The sequence below is a fragment of the Hesperophylax consimilis genome, chromosome 17 (assembly GCF_061612785.1).
Source record: "Hesperophylax consimilis isolate HC1 chromosome 17, BYU_Hcon_1.0, whole genome shotgun sequence".
Lineage (NCBI taxonomy): Eukaryota > Metazoa > Arthropoda > Insecta > Trichoptera > Limnephilidae > Hesperophylax > Hesperophylax consimilis.
Window position 1 is genome coordinate 2,588,457 of NC_142852.1, and position 17,472 is coordinate 2,605,928.

General features: G+C 34.7%; 1 long non-coding RNA gene across 1 annotated transcript; it reads left to right on the forward strand.

The window, feature by feature from the left end:
• Positions 1 to 342: 342 nt before the first annotated feature.
• LOC149415766 (uncharacterized) lies at positions 343 to 7,410 on the forward strand. The gene is made up of 4 exons (XR_016303541.1): positions 343 to 427; positions 1,602 to 1,716; positions 2,527 to 2,676; positions 7,385 to 7,410. It is a non-coding gene; the product is annotated as an uncharacterized LOC149415766 (long non-coding RNA).
• The last annotated feature ends 10,062 nt before the right edge of the window (positions 7,411 to 17,472 follow it).

Here is a 17,472-nt window from a genome sequence, read left to right on the forward strand (position 1 = left end):
AAATTGTTCTTAATTTTGAAAGACATAATAGCTAAACTTGCTTTCCGCTTATAAATTGGTAGTTGGTACCACTCGCGAGAAATGACTCGCAAATTGTGCTGAATATGAAATGTTCTTAAATATCATTATTCTCTGTTACGATCGTTCTTAATATTAACCGTTCTTATTAATAACCGTGATTAATTCTCATATTATGATGAATATGTATGTTAACAATATGTATGTGTTCAAAAGTCACATGATGAAAATGTTTTTTTCTTTGAGTTATCTGGTCGCCATGAAAATTATAATAATTGTCTATGACTTCATTCTTGTCTATGCATAACCTATAAATATTTTTGACAAGTGCTAACAAGTGCTTTCTTCTCCGAGAGCCGTTTCTTCCTGTTAAACTTACTATCCCACGCCTGTGATGGTTATTGGTAAAGTAAGTACTCATTCTTATATTCATCGCTATTTATTTGGTAGCTGCCGTTATTCCAGTTTAGTTAGGGAATCATTGGGCGTTTTATCACAGAAGAATGTTTAAACTGTCAATTTGACGTCTACCGATTATTAGATAAGTATTTAGAAGACATTTATTACAATTTTCACAGCAAAAAAACACTTGGTTAACAGATATTTTGTTAAAAGCGGAATGGCGGTACACATTGTAAATATATAAATATAGTTTTTCACGATAAACAACGTTTCTCTTAACCGTTGTCATATCTTTAAGGTTTTCAAATATGTGTTTTGGCTACGACTTCGTTATTTTGACAGGATATTCCAAGCGAAACCACATTTTTTAATGTTTTTTTTATTCTAGTTAAAAGAAAATTACATTTTCACTTATTTAACTAGAAAAAACTAATCGATTACACATTAATATATAACATAAATATTTTATTCCCGATCATTGTTTTGTTGATTTAGCATAAAAATGAACAACTTTTTTTAAATTTACCTACACTTTTTTCATTTTTAATTTCGTCTGGGAGGCAATTATATATGTTCCTCCCCTCGTAACCAAAATAAAATGTATTTTATCGTGTTGCCGTGTAAAGTGTCTGTGTACTTGGTACGTTTTAATGATTTCTGTATTTGGATGTATGAGTTTATTTTTTATTTTGCATATAAGGAGACATGTTTTATATTCATAAAAAGGTTCTTAATGTTAATAGTTTTGTTTCCACAAATAATTTTTCTGTTGATGTTCTAGGTTTGAAGTGAAATAGCTTTTTGATTACTTTTTTTTTTTTTTTAAGAGTAGTTCATTTATATATGTTTCATATGCATTTCCCCAGATTTCAATCAAGTAGTTTAAATGTGAATGTACGAGTCTATAATATAGACCTTTTTTAATTTTATTTGGTAACAGATATGATATCCGGCTTAAAACGCTAATTAAAGGGTTTATTTTATCTTTAATATCTTGAATATGCTGTTTAAAAGTTAGGTGTTTATCAATGTATCAGGATTTGCAGGTTGTTATATTCAATTTTTAAATGGTACAAAAGGAGGAATGATTTAACGAGTTAAGCCTTAATTCATGTATCCTGCTTTAATTGTACTTTTGGATTTTTATCATTTTATTTTATTTTAACAACGTTCTGTTTCAGATATATTCTTGGGGTTAAACCAATAACCAAACTCTACCAAAGCAGACCATGGATCTACTGAAGCCAGCTACTATATCCATCAAGACGGAACCAGGGCTCCAGGAAGAAGATGGAGGTGAAATTGCATTTTCAGACTTAGATTTCGACCACCCAGCTGTAACGAAGGAATGCTCGCAATATGCGGAGAGTACTCAGACAGCCAGTTTGTTGCATTGCATACGTGCAAAATATAGAACTTAAAATTCGGATGTCCGGAATCAATGTCTCTTTAGAAATGTCATGCAAACAGGACACACACTTGTGCACAACATCCTCTCTTATAAAATATGAGGTTTATTGGGTATTTACCTTACTCTGCGTCCTTGCCGGAAAATACCAAAACACAGCACTCATTAAACTTTATTATATTATTCATAATAAGTTGTCGGTTCCTCGATTTACACCGGGATATGATGTGAATTACACGAATAATACGTTAAAAATACATGAATATTGATTGGAAAAACAATATCTCTTTGACCGAAAACTACGAAACTCTCTACTACAGGTGCTCTAGAGAAAGGTTTTTCCTTCTTGAAGAATCAGTCCCTGAAGCGGACATCAAAATGCAATTTTAAATTAAAAAAATTCTCGTTTATAACAAATTGACGAAGATACAGCGCTGGCACTATGTGGGCGCAATTGGTGCAATTCGCTCCGGGCGTCGAATACTTAACCTAACACATCGCCCTTGATATTATTTTTGATAAATACCGCTCTACAAAAAAACACAAATCATCATTTTAATGATTACAGTGATATACTGCCTTGGCGTGTATTAATTTAGACTGTTAGGGCAGTCAATATTAAACTCGCGCCAGGCGCCGTTTGTTTCAGGGCTGGCTATGCAAAAATTCATTCTATTTATTGTACTTTTTTATTCCAGGAAGCATAAATGTGGAGACAGTTACCATAAACGCGGATCTCTTACCCCGACAAGTTGAAGCGGGGCTTACTTATATGAAAATTGACATAGACCTGCCGGACGTTAAAGAGGAATGCTTAGAACGCTTTGGAAGAATTACCAAGGAAGCAGGTAAAACCAATTTTTCACTGTAAACTTGAACGACTCGGACTCTCCTATTTTTTTAACCTTTCTACGAACTTACTTCGCTTATTTACTCTAAGTTTATGAAATAAGTTAAACCGAGTCTTATTCACCCATGTTATTTTTCAAATTTGTTGACAGATCTTCAGACGCATTTTGTGGAAAAAGGATTCACTCCTCCCCATCACAACTACTCCTCTCTTAAGTCAAATTTTGCAATAAACGTACGCACCCATGTTAGAGAAAAAACTTTTTCATGTTCCGTGTGCAACTATGCATGTTATAAAAAGAGCCGCCTAACGGGCCACATGCTGACTCATTGTGGAAAAAAACCCTTTTCATGTTCCGAGTGCAACTATGCGTGTTGTCAAAAGGGTCAGCTGAAGAGGCACATGCTGATTCACAGTGGAGAAAAACCTTTTTCATGTTCCGTGTGCACCTATGTGTCTTATCGAAAAAGCGACCTAACGAGCCACATGCTGACTCACAGTAAAGAAAAACCTTTTTCGTGTTTCGTGTGCAACTGTGCGTGCTATCGAAAAAGTCAGCTAAAGATGCACATGCTGATTCACAGTGGAGAAAAACCGTTTTCATGTTTGGTGTGCAACTATGCGTGTTGTCGAAAGGGTAATTTAAAGAGCCACATGCTCACTCACAGTGGAGAAAAACCTTTTTCATGTTCCGTGTGCAACTATGCATGTAATCATAAGGGTCATTTAATGAACCACATGCTGACTCACAGTGGAGAAAAACCGTTTTCATGTTTGGAGTGCAACTATGCGTGTTGTCAAAAGGGTCAGCTGAAGAGGCACATGCTGATTCACAGTGGAGAAAAACCTTTTTCATGTTCCGCGTGCAACTATGCGTGTTTTATAAAGGGTAATTTAAAGAGCCACATGCTCACTCACAGTGGAGATAAACCTTTTTCATGTTCCGTGTGCAACTATGCATGCTATCGAAAGAGCGCCCTAACGAGCCACATGCTGACTCACAGTGTAGAAAAACCATTTTCATGTTCCGTGTGCAACTATGCGTGTCGTCAAAAGAGTCAGCTGAAGAGGCACATGCTGACACACAGTGGAAAAAAAGCACTTTCATGTTAAAAAAAACCTTTTTCATGTTCCGTGTGCAACTATGCATGTTGTCGAAAGAGTGACCTAACGAGCCACATGCTGACTCACAGTGGAGAAAAACCTTTTTCATGTTCCGTGTGCAACTATGCATGTTATCGAAAGAGCGACCTAACGAGCCACTTGCTGACTCACAGTTTAGAAAAACCATTTTCATGTTTTTTGTGCAACTATGCGTGTCGTCAAAAGAGTCAGCTTAAGAGGCACATGCAGACTCACAGTGGAAAAAAAGCACTTTCATGTTCGGAGTGTCACTATGCATGTAATCAACAGGATAAACTAAAGAGGCACATGCTGACTCACAGTGGAAAAAAACCTTCATGTTCCGTGTGCAACTATGCATGTTGTCGAAAGAGTGACCTAACGACACATGCTGACCACATGCTATAACCACATGCTGACTCACAGTAGAGAAAAACCTTTTTCATGTTCCGTGTGCAACTATGCATGTTATCGAAAGAGTGACCTAACGAGCCACATGCTGACTCACAGTGGAGAAAAACCTTTTTCATGTTCCGTGTGCAACTATGCATGTTATCGAAAGAGTGACCTAACGAGCCACATGCTGATTCATAGTAGAGAAAAACCTTTTTCATGTTCCGTGTGCAACTATGCGTGTCGTCAAAAAAGTCAGCTGAATAGGCACATGCTGACTCACAGTGGAAAAAAACCTCTTTCATGTTTGGAGTGCGACTTTACAAGTTATCATCAGGGTAACCTGAAGACACACATGCTGACTCACAGTGGAGAAAAACCTTTTTCATGTTCCGTGTGCAACTATGCGTGTTTTGTAAAGGGTAATTTAAAGAGTCACATGCTCACTCACAGTGGAGAAAAACCTTTTTCATGTTCCGTGTGCAACTATGCGTGTGGTCGAAAGGGTCAGTTGAAGAGGCACATGCCGATTCACCGTGGAGAAAAACCGTTTTCATGTTCGGAGTGCAACTAAGCGTGTCGTCAAAAGGGTCAGCTGAAGAGGCACATGCTGATTCACAGTTGAGAAAAACCTTTTTCTTGTTTCGTGTGCAAATATGCGTTTTGTAAAAAGGGTCAGCTAAAGAGGCACATGCTGATTCACAGTGGAGAAAAACCTCTTCCATGTTTGGAGTGCGATTATACAAGTTATTACCAGGGTAACCTGAAGGCACACATGCTGACTCACAGTGAAGAAAAACCTTTTTTATGTTCCCTGTCCAACTATGCGTGCTATCGTAAGGGTCAACTAAAGTTCCACATGCTGACTCACAGTGGAGAAAACTCTTTTTCGTGTTCCGTATGCAACTATGCATGTAATCAAAAGGGCCAACTGAAGAGCAATATGCTCTCTCACTGCGTAGGAAAACCTCTTTAATATTCTATGTGCAACTATACATGTTTTCTGAAGTGCAACATGCTAACTCACGGTGGAGAAAAATCTTTTTCAAGTCCCGTGTGAAACATTTAATTTTATCAACACGCCCATCTTAATACCCACATGCTGACTCACAGTGGCGAAAAACCTGTTTTATGTTCCAGAGTGCACATATTTATGTTATTGTAAATGCAATCTGAAACGCACGTTGAGTCACTACGGAGAAAATTTTTTCTTGTTCCTTGTTCATCTATGCATATTCTCAAAACGTACATCTTAAAAGCCACATGCTGACTCACAGTGGCGACAAAGCTTTTTCTTTTTCCAAGTGCACATATTCAGATTCTAGGAAAGGCCACCTTACCCCCCATATAGGACATTTGTTGGAACACATTCTGACTCAGAGCGGAGAAAAACCCCCTTTTTCTTGTTCCGAGTGCAACTATGCAAGTTATCAACAGTGTTCCTTGAAGAGAAAAAACTGACTGACAGCTGAAAAACAACTTTCCCGTTTTCTGGCTGACGAGAGATTTAAAAAAACGCGTGCGCACTCCCTGTTTTTTTCGTATGGAATTATGCATTTTCTCGAAAAGACTCTTTGACTGGACACTTTTCTTGTTCCTTGCGTTCACATTCACCTTCACGAAAACTATTTACAGAATAAATTCTATCATTAGATCTGATATGTTTCACCAGAGAGTTACCAGTATATAAAATTAACACAATTTTATAATGGTCACAATATTTATAACCTTGCGATTACGTTGAATTTGTTCTGAATCGCATTGGAAAAGATTTTTTTTTTTTTTTTAATCTTAAATGTACGTGTAACTTGAATGTATTTTTTTAAATATATGTTTATTCAGTTTTTTTTTATTTATACATTATTTTCTCTTACTTAGATCCTACAAAACTGATCAATCAGTTTAATTGTAAGAAATCTCTCACTCTTTCTATGTATTAGCTTATAATAATATATTTAATTTGAATCTTGATCCACAATATTAATAGTTTTTATGTTTGACGGAGGTAGAACAATCTAATTTTCGTTTTTATTTTTGAATTACATGTCTCATTTTTAATATCTTCTGGTAATGAGTTAAATAATTCCGGAATTTTATGTCTTTTTGTTCTATCTCCGTATACATTTTGCGATATTTTAATAATGAACATTTGTGCTTCTCTATGCCTAGTAGGGTAGTTATGGTTTACACTTTACAGGTTTTTTGAGTTCTGTGTTCCAGAATTCATCTAGCGTTAGTTGGTAATCTATCCTACTATGTATAGAGAGCACATTACACAAAGAAAACATTTTTTTATAATCGCCTTCACATAATTGTATATTTTTTTTGCCTGATATAAATTTTAGGAAACGGATTTGTAATTGTTCTATTTTATTTAAGTACGTTTTATACGTTAATCCTTAACTATTTACTCCGTATCCTATAATTCATTCTGCTAATGCATTATATAAACAGTATAATATATTTTTATTAACAAAGTTTTTTAGGTGATAAAATTTCCCTAATATGGATCTTAATCTATTACACACATTTTCAATGTGATTTGACCAGTTAAAATTGACATCTATTGTAAGACCAAGGTATGTATATTGGTAAACTTTTTCTATGTTTGGGCATTTACATGGCAGAGTTTGTTTTTTTGTGTGAAAACAATCGTATGAATGACTTTTTATATGCAGTTCTTTATCCTGACAACTTGCATATGGAGAGTGTATAAGCATATATTTTGTTTTTTTTTGCGTTAATAATGATTCCATTGTCGTGGGACCATTTACTTATGTTATTTAGGTCTGTTGTATGTGTAAAAAAGATAATTCTGTCATACTACTAACACGAATATAAAAATATATATGAATAAGTGTACAGTAATGTATTTAATTATTTTCAAATAATATTTGTACACTTCTAAATTCACTTTCAAAACTGTAGAACTGTAGCAGCAGCTACTAGTGCGTTCTAGAACATTTTTTTCAAGAACTTTTAAAATTTCATTTTTTATATCCTTGCCTAGTTAAGGGTTAACAACTAATAGGATAGTAATGTGTTTGCCTTCAGTTTTGAAAGCGATTTTAAGCCTTATGTTTAAAGAAACTGTATAAAGGTCAGTGTCCAAATCGCTTGCACTAAATTTTATTTTAGAAACGATGTTTTTTTAATTTTGTGTAAATATTTTATTGTGATTTGTGTTCAAGGTTCCGGATTTCCCAAAGTCAACTAAAAAACGTTAAACTATATGATTTCCAGTTGTTATTAATATGTTACCTGCTGAAATTAAAAACTGTGCCCAAAACAAACAATTGGTTTTAAACTTTCGAAGACTTGGCTTACTGAAAGAATTCATTTGTATTAGCTTACAATGACATGTTATTCTAATGACTTTTAAAATTGATATGTTTGTTTTTCATCATTTTACTTTTGCTATATTTTTGTAATTTTTTTGTTTTTTACATGTAATCACTAGACACTCAAAGTATTGCTGACCTTTTTGCTGATTTTTTTAAAAGCGTTTATGAATGTGAGACACCAGTTTCTCCTAGTACAGTATCAAATTTTAGAACTGATCATAATCTTAATTTATCTTTTATCCACATAGAATATAATGATATATTTACTGAACTAAAATTACTAGATCAAAGCAAAAATGCTGGACCAGATAAAATACCTCCTGTATTTTTGAATAATTGTGCTACCAATCTGGCGTATCCTTTATATTTGCTGTTTAATCAGTCTTTACGAACAGGATGTTTTCCTACTAAATGGAAATTCAGCTTCTTTACGCCTATTTTTAAAAAAGGCGATAAACACGAGGTGATTAATCACAGACCGGTGTGCCTTTTATCAACGATTTCTAAAGTTTTTGAAAAAATTCTTCTCAAAACAGTTATTTTCCGATTAAACCACGTCATTTCTCCTAAACAATGTGGTTTCTCTACTGGCAAATCTACCCTTAATAACTTGTTAACCTATCAAAACTATATATCTGATTCCATGTCTAGTAAATGTCAAGTTGACTCTATTTATACCGATTTTAGCAAGGCGTTCGATAAAGTCAATCATGAGTTATTGCTGAATAAACTCCATAAATTCGGTATAGGTGGTTAACTATATAAGTGGTTTTATAGTAACTTGACTAAAAGATTACTGGCTGTTAAAATTAATGGTACATTTTCATACAAATTCACTGCTACGAGTCGTGTTCCCCAGGGGTCACACTTAGGTCCAATCCTGTTTTTATTATTTGTCAATGATGTATTGTATATTTTCAATGATGTTCAAGTGTTAATGTTTGCAGACGACCTGAAATTATTCAAAGCAATCAGAAACATTAACGATTGCCATATATTATCAAATAACTTCTCGAGATTAATTATATGGTGTCGTGATAACCGCTTGCAACTTAACATAAGCAAATGCCAAATTATGAGGTTTCATCGAATAAAGAATCCAATATTTTTTTATTATTCCATTAAAAATATGTCGTTAGTATCTGTCTCGGTAATTAATGACTTAGGCATTTGGTTTGACACGAAAGTTAACTTTATCAAGCATATTGAAATAATAACCAATAAAGCTTTGAAAATGTTGGGATTTATTTTAAGGGTATCTAGTGATTTCAATTATGTAAATACTGTAAAAACATTATATACGTCACTAGTAAGGAGTCATGTAGAATACAATTCCACGGTTTGGTCCCCAAATTATGAAGTTCATTCACATGCGATTGAAAGAATCTAAAATAAATTTTTAAGATATGTAAATTTTAAAATGGGCATTCCTAGAGAAAACCTAAATTACGATAACGTACTTTGTTCATTAAATTTAATAAAATTATCTGATCGCAGAATCATTTCCGAATTAACCTGTTTGTATAAAATTATTAATTCAATGTTTGATACCCCTGATTTATTATATATAATCTCTTTTCATACTCCAAGCAGGTCGGTTACAAGACAGTACCTACCATATTATTGTAGCAATTCTATATCAACGTCCCAATATCACACTCTTATGCGACGGATTCAACAGCTAGGAAACAAATACTACGATGTTGTTGATATATTAAGTACATCGATTTCAATATATAAACATACCCTCTTGAAGTTTTTTTCATCAAGTAGTGGAATATTTAAATAAAGGTATTTTATTTGATTTGACTTACACATAATAATTTTGTCAACTGAAACAGAAAAAAAAAAGTTTTGTGCCTGCATGCTGTGTAGATCAAGTTCAGTGATATTTTGACTTTATAGTTATTTTTCGGCAATTGTTTTAAATAGTCGCCTGCACTATTTTCATGTATAATTTTGTAATTTTTTTTTTTATATGTATGTATGTATGTAAAAGCCCTAATAGGCGTGAAATAAATAAATAAATAAATAATTGTAAAAATGTAACTGTAAATTCAATGTAAAAAGATTTATAATTTAAAGAACCCGTTAGACAAACTGCTAAAAAGCAGTTTATCGGGACTTTTTACCTTATTTGTAAAGTGTATAATGTATAATAAAAAAATAAATAAATGCCCATTCGTGCGAGCTTTCTTCACCAACGTTCACTCAGAAAGCACGTAAAAAAATCGCTCTTTAAAAATCACCCACATTCAGGGTCTAGAATACATAATAATCAATCAATGTATCGGTAAATGATTTCCTGTTGAACAGTAAAGCGAACTAGCTACGTTAGCTATGTCTAATCGGTCGTACTTATTCTTATTTCAAGTGATTAGTTCAAGTTCTGTGAAGTGACAGTTAGTGTTGTCGCCGAAATAAACATTCATTTACTTATTATAATACCTGTGCTAAGTCAATTCATACTACACATATTTCACGGTACCTCACATGCGGATTTTAGCCCAGTGGTGAGAACGCCCGCTAAACCTGCACCGAGATTGGAAGAACCCCAGTTAAAATCCCAAAGATTCCAAGAAAAAAAAAACGATTATAGTATAAAATTTTTTTTACGCCTTTCTAAATAAATACTCAAAATCCTAGTGCTAACACGATTCTTACTAAAATATTTTACCCAAATACAAATGCGGCTTTTATCCCAGTGGTGATAGTTTTGAAGAACCTCAGTTTGAATCCTACTGGCATTAAATTAAAATAATTATTTTTATTTTCAAATTTTGGCGTTAGAAAAACATTAAATAAACCAAATGTCTAAATCTCGCAGAATGGTTTGCAGTATGAAGAAAACACCATCATCACCTCTATTGACTGAATCTGGCCCCATGGACTCACCGTCGGCAACGCACCAGTCAATAATAAACATTGACACAGACTCCCTGATCAACATCTTTGAGTCGAAACTCGAAACAATGGGCACTTTAAGTAAACTCGCAGTTGACGCCATTCATCAAAAAAATGGACGCGCTGTCAAATGAGTGGAAGGACCGGTACACCAAAATTATGGGATGTGTAACTGTTCTCCGGGAAGAAAATTCCAGCCCAAGTCAGGAAATGGAATCAATCAGAGACGCTCAAGACGAAATGGAGCAGCGTAACAGAGTATGTAACGTGGATATTCACGGCATTCCCGAGGCAAAAGGTGAAAATTTGTTAACATTACTGGAGAGAATGGGGTCCATCATTGACGTCCCGGTTCCGAGTGGCGCTGTGGTGGCGGTGCACCGCGTCGCTCGTGGTCACTCGTCGCCCTCCAACCGGCCACGCAACATAGTCGTCCAGCTCACGACAAAGCGTCTCCGTGATGATGTCATCGCTGCGGTAAGGACTCGCCGCGGCCTCACAACAGACCTACTATGACTTGGCGCTCCCACCACTAACTTCTATGTAAATGAACACCTGACAATAAAAAATAAAATACTCTTTACAATACGGAAAAGAAAACGGCCATAAATACGTATGGGTGCGGAGTGACAGTATCCTGGCGAAAATGAATGATCTCTCTCGAGTGGTCACCATTCGTCGTGAGGAAGACCTTAGCAAAATTAGCACTCATGATCGACAAAATATGTGACTTCTACAACACACTCGTTACTGCTGCTGTCGATGCCAACTCTCTCACACTATCCTGTACCCTATGAATTGTTCATTCGTCTGTTTCTTGGAAAATTACTTAATATTTTTGTTAACAGCGCAATACTTCCATAATCATATAGCACTATCATATCTCTTGCATATTCATTAACATCTTACAATGTTGACATATTTTACAAACAATCAAATCGTTTGCCTTTTTATTCGTGAATTTTCCGCTTATTTCATCGAATTGTACCGACTAGATTTAATTTGTAATTTGAGCTGTTCCTCGAGAGGTGAGGACTCTATTCATAGCTGCAGTTCTGTGAGATGATTGACCCTTATTAGTTGACCAAACATCCCGCGTCCATTCTTACCGCAAATAGTATTTCCAGGAACACGCTGAATTCGCCCTGAGTTGGCAGATTGCGAAGCATGAGCAGATTCAGATTCTAGGTCAGCTTCTGCAATTTTGAGTCGGCTTCTTAAGAGGGAGCAGATTCTTATAAAGAAAATGCCTCTTCAGTTACATAGTTATTCTCATCTTCGCTTTGAATGCCGTCCACAAACTGCCTGTCCTCGTCTCCAGAAGCTGATTCTCCTGAGAAAGACTATCTACTTGATCTAAGATTTTTAAAATATCGTTACTGTTTAATATATTAGACCGTGACATATTGTTATTTGAAACGATGCCGAAATAAACATAAAATTTACAAAAAATTAACGAAAGTAAAAATACATAATCTTAGCTAAAAGTTACAAACAGCCTCAACACACGTCTCGCCGGCGTACTATACCTCAACAACTCAAAAATGGCTGGACTTACCTTAGTGATACAGGTACCATCGGCAAGCTGCCGTCGGCCACTGGGTTCGCTAAAGAGCACGAGGCGCTAACTTCAACCATTAGAAAGAGAAAGATAATTAGATTGTGTGTACGCCTTGCAGAGGTAGGTAGATAAGCTTCTAGGGTTAATGCGTGTGACATTACTCGTCTAAAATTGATTCACGTCCTTTATGTCGTGTGAGACACTGTCTTGTTTTAAACATCACAAGTACAATCTCTCATAAAGATTTACTTATTATATGATTTAAATAATGTTAATTAAGTGTTAATCTCAAGTGACCTACCAGGTAAGTATTGTACCGTATAATATATTATCTCCATAAATAGTTAAGTATTAACATAGATCACTGTAGAGATGTATTATAAGTTTGTACAGCGCCCTTGAGGCTATTTTGCACAAAAACGGCGCTATACAAGTCATCCAATTATTATTATTAAACAAACAACAGCTTCGTCATCATCGGCTGCTGCTATATCAAATTCCAACCCCCTTTTTACTTTGTCAAAAAAAAAATCTTTTTTTTTGACATCTTCAATGATTGAATAACTATTCTGTTGAATCAGTCATTGGTTAGATTTTAACTTTACCGTTCTTTTATTTAAATGAAATATTAAATTACTTATAATACGACGACTAATATTCCCTATCAATAATTTGAACTAATTAATTATCCCACCGTTTCTCCTCAGAGGTATGGAGAGTGAATGGCCATGTAACTGTGTTTTGGCCACCAATCCTTGCTTCATCCACATTCGAACATCATCTCAGATACTTTTTCATTATTACAATTCTTAGCATGACCCAAAATAAATGTTCACCTTCATTATCGCGTCATGCATTCTCCCGACAGTCCGCGGGGCTGTTTGCTCTGTTAGAATAATACGCCCGTAACCGAGAGTAATCGGAGATTTCACACTAGGATGTTGAATAAATTAATATGATATATACCTTAATAACTGTTTTAAAAACGAGGGGTCCTTTTGGCCAACGTGTGGATGTTGGATAAACATGCGCGGATTGTTTACTTTTGGAGGAATTAACACAAATTGATTTTTAAAAATACTCAGTTCACTTGTATCATATAAATAAATGCTGTCTGAGAACAACTGCATACTGTCACGCATATTTATATGACGTATAGTAATATCACCTTTACCAATGATAAAATTAAACGATTGGTTTCGTGGGACACGACGATACCGTTTTCGTCAGAGAGATAATTGAGAAAATAATAATAAAATCAATCAATCTAATGATTGATTTCTTCTCTTGATGTTATTCTTTTTATTGTATATATTTTAATGGATGTGCGGAATTGCACAAACATCCCCACATTCCGGAATAAACTCTATATAATTATTATTATATTATTACAATGCTTCTAATAATCATTATATTCGGCAAATTAAGCCAGGGAGCGAGAAAGGAGGGATTTTACGAACGCGAGTTCTTCGGGATTGCACGTAGCACTCTCTTCCAAGCGTGCTCTTACAGGACCTATTCTAGAATCATGGCAACGAGGTCTCGTGATTATGAGAGAATCATATACACAATAAGTTGAAGCTTATAAAAAATGTACGTAGTTAGAAATTTTTATAATCACCAAACATACCCTAATTTTTAGTAAGAAGCTACTGACGAAGCATAAGGAAATTAACTGACCTAACGATTCTTAAGCACTTTAAATATTTTCAAAACAAACAAGGATTTTTAACTATTTTTGTAATGCGGTTAAAGGAATATAATTTATTTTAAAAAACAGTACATAATATGTATTACACAAATGCAAAATAAAAAATTATGAATGCATTACATATTATACTGGATATAAACAAAATTGTAAACTTTATAATTAAAAGGATAAAACTAACTAACTAACCATCACGCCATTTCTCCGCAAGATTAAGCAGAGATGACTGACCGTCAAACAACTCGGTATTGGCACACACTTCTTGCCTCACTCACATTCATACATCGTCTCACATACACACTCTTCTATTATTCTGACTCTTGACATGGCCCGACTCGAGTATCTGATTCACTTGATCGTGCCATGTCTTCCTCGGGAGTCCCCGACTTCTGCTACCATTCACATTTGCATCAATTATTCTCTTTACACAATTTTCTTTACTCATTCTCTATACATGCCCAAACCACCTATACGTCCCTTTCTTAATCGTACTCATTATTATTTAAAAGGATTTAAAGCTAATTTTAACTTTCTATCTTAACTTTCAATCTATCCTTACTTACGGAATAAGAACACGGGAAATAAAGGTAATACTTACATAAAATATGTACAAATAGCAATCGTGAAAAAAATTGTTACACCTAATATTTATAGATAAAGAAACAATGTATAACTATTGTTTTGTTCAAATACTTACAATTAAAGTACTTCTATGGTTCCTCACTATTATGAATAACTGGGTAGAAAGTAAGTATAGAGAACCACTAGTGCACATTCACAGCACTCGCTTTACGGAGAACAAAGGTTTGATCATCTCACTAATATCTAATGAGTTTGGAGGCCAAACGCTGGAATATTGTGTACCAGCATATTTAATAAACTAAAAAATAAACTGCCACTTAATGTAATGAGAAACCTAACACTAAAAACCTAAAAAAGGTGGATAGTAAAAGATAAATCAATGTTTCTGTTAAATAATTTTTAATTTTATTGTTTTTCCTTTCTAAAACATTAATTGATAACTTTTACTGCTTAAACTATTGTTCCTTCTGATTTAACAAAGTTAACTATTTTTCCTTCTGATGTTAATACAGTAAACTATTGTTCCTTCTGATGTTATCACAGTTAACTATTGTTCCTTCTGATGTTAACACGGTAACAACAAAAACTTTCACATTTCTATAAATGTAATATGTCAAAGACTGCTTTATTTTCTTATTGAAATTTAGGGAGAACCAACAGACAAGAAGCTGTGTGGCAACTTTACTGAGCTACCTCTATTTTATACTTAAATTGTGTGAAACGATTGTATTATTAAATAAAATCTTATTCGGCTGTGAGCACTTTGGTAATATACAGGTTAACTTAAAATTGATAAACGTTGTATATGTAAATGCATTTAACTTTATACTATACAATAATGTAGAAACTATAGGACACATTCTCAAGTGTGATATTTTATACCGCTATTCGATTTAGTATTTTCATCGCTTTTGTTAGAACACGAAATGATGAAAACAAAAAAAAATCACTTTTCACTCAAAAGAACAAATAACGGCAGACAAATCAAGCAACATGCAACATGTATGCACAAGTTAAGAAGCTGCTTAACAAGCTTTTCATAGAGATCACATTACTTAGGTTCTCACTTCCATGTTTTTTCTCGATTGTGGTTTAGCATGTGTTTGGTCAAATATGCCTTTCGAGAAAATGAACATTTGCATTTGGAACATGAAAAATTTTTGTCTCCAGTATGGGTCAGCATGTGCTTCTTCAAACCCCCACTTTGAGAACAAGAATAGCTGCAATCGGAACACGAAAAAGGTTTTTCTCGACTATGCGTCAGCATGTGTCTCGTCAAATCTCCCTTGCGTGAAAATGAATATTTGCAGTCGGAACATGTAAAAGGTTTTTCTCTACTGTGAGTCAGCATATGACTTGTCAAATATCCCTTTCGAGAACATGAATATTTGCAGTTGGAACACGAAAAAGGTTTTTCTCCACTGTGGGTCAGCACGTGTTTCTTCAAATCTTCCTTTTGAGAACATAAATATCTGCAACCGGAACATGAAAACGGTTTTTCTCCAGTGTGGGTCAACATGTGTCTCTTCAAACCCCCACTTTGAGAACAAGAATAGCTGCAATCGGAACACGAAAAAGGTTTTTCTCGACTGTGGGTCAGCATGTGTCTCGTCAAATCTCCCTTTCGTGGAAATGAATATTTGCAGTCGGAACATGTAAAAGGTTTTTCTCTACTGTGAGTCAGCATATGACTTGTCAAATCTCCCTTTCGAGAACATGAATATTTGCAGTTGGAACACGAAAAAGGTTTTTCTCCACTGTGGGTCAGCATGTGTTTCTTCAAATCTTCTCTTTGAGAACATAAATAGCTGCAACCGGAACATGAAAAAGGTTTTTCTCCAGTGTGGATCAACATGTGTCTCTTCAAATGTGCCTTTCGAGAAAATGAATACTTGCAGATTGAACACGAAAAGGGTTTTTCTCCAGTGTGGGTCAGCAAGTGCTTTTTCAAACACCCCCTTTGAGAACATGAATATTTGCAAACGGAACAAGAAAAAAGTTTTTCTCCAGTGTGGGTTAGCATGGGCTTCTTCAAAGAACATGAATATTTGCAGTCGCAACATGGAAAAGGTTTATCTCTACTGTGCGTTAACATATGAGTAGTCAAATGTTCCCTCTGAGAACATGAATAGTTACATTGAAAACACGAAAAAGGTTTTTCTCCGCTGTGGGTCAGCATGTGTGTCGTCAAATGACCTCTCTGAGAACATGAATATTTGCAGTCGGAACATGAAAAAGGTTTTCCTCCAGTATGGGTACGCAAGTGAAGTTCTATGTTTGCCTTATAGAAGCAGGAGTAGTTACAATGAGGACAAGATAATAGTTTTTCAGTTTGTGTCTTCGGATCTGTCAATGAATCTGAAAAAGATTACGAATAAATCAATAGTGTAAGCACCGTTGATTCATAAAAATGAAAAAAAATAGAATGCACGAATTTGTATTTACCTGTTGTCTGTGTTATTCTTTGAAAGTGTTTTAGACATTCTTTTTTAATATCCGGCAGCTCTATGTCAATTCCCACATAAGGAATTCCCCCTCCGTATTCTTCTAAGGGTCCTAGTTCTACCTTGAAGATAGTCTCCACTTTAATATTACCTATAAAAATAAACAACAATGCAATCCGAAGACGAAGAGCGCGTTAAAATGAAATAACAGTCGTCCCTTTCCCAGAGAGTTCTACAACAATTATTATAAAATAAATGTTTTATATGTGTCCAGTGTACCACTGCACAAACAAGCGTTTAAAAAAAATGCTTAACCTGTTAGTACAAAGTACCAACCTAAGTAGCAATCGCACTGGTCGGATGTCAGTGGCTTCACTACAGATATTATCAAAACTTATATTAAAAAGATTTTTAAGAAATTTTCGAGAAAATAAGATTATTCATTATTTTCAACATATTTAAAGATTCCTTATGAGCCCATGATTATTTGCAATTGGAACATGAAAAATGTTTTTCTCCACTGTGGGTCAGCATGCGTTTCCTTTAATCTCCCATTCGAGAACATGAATTTTTGCAGTCGTCATATGAAAACGGTTTTTCTTTAATGTGATTCTGCATGTGGTTCTTTAAATATACCTTTTGAGAACATGAAAAATTGCAGTCTGAACATGATAAAGCTTTGTATGCTCAAATGCGGTTATACCATTGCCTTATAATTGGACGAATAGTTACAATG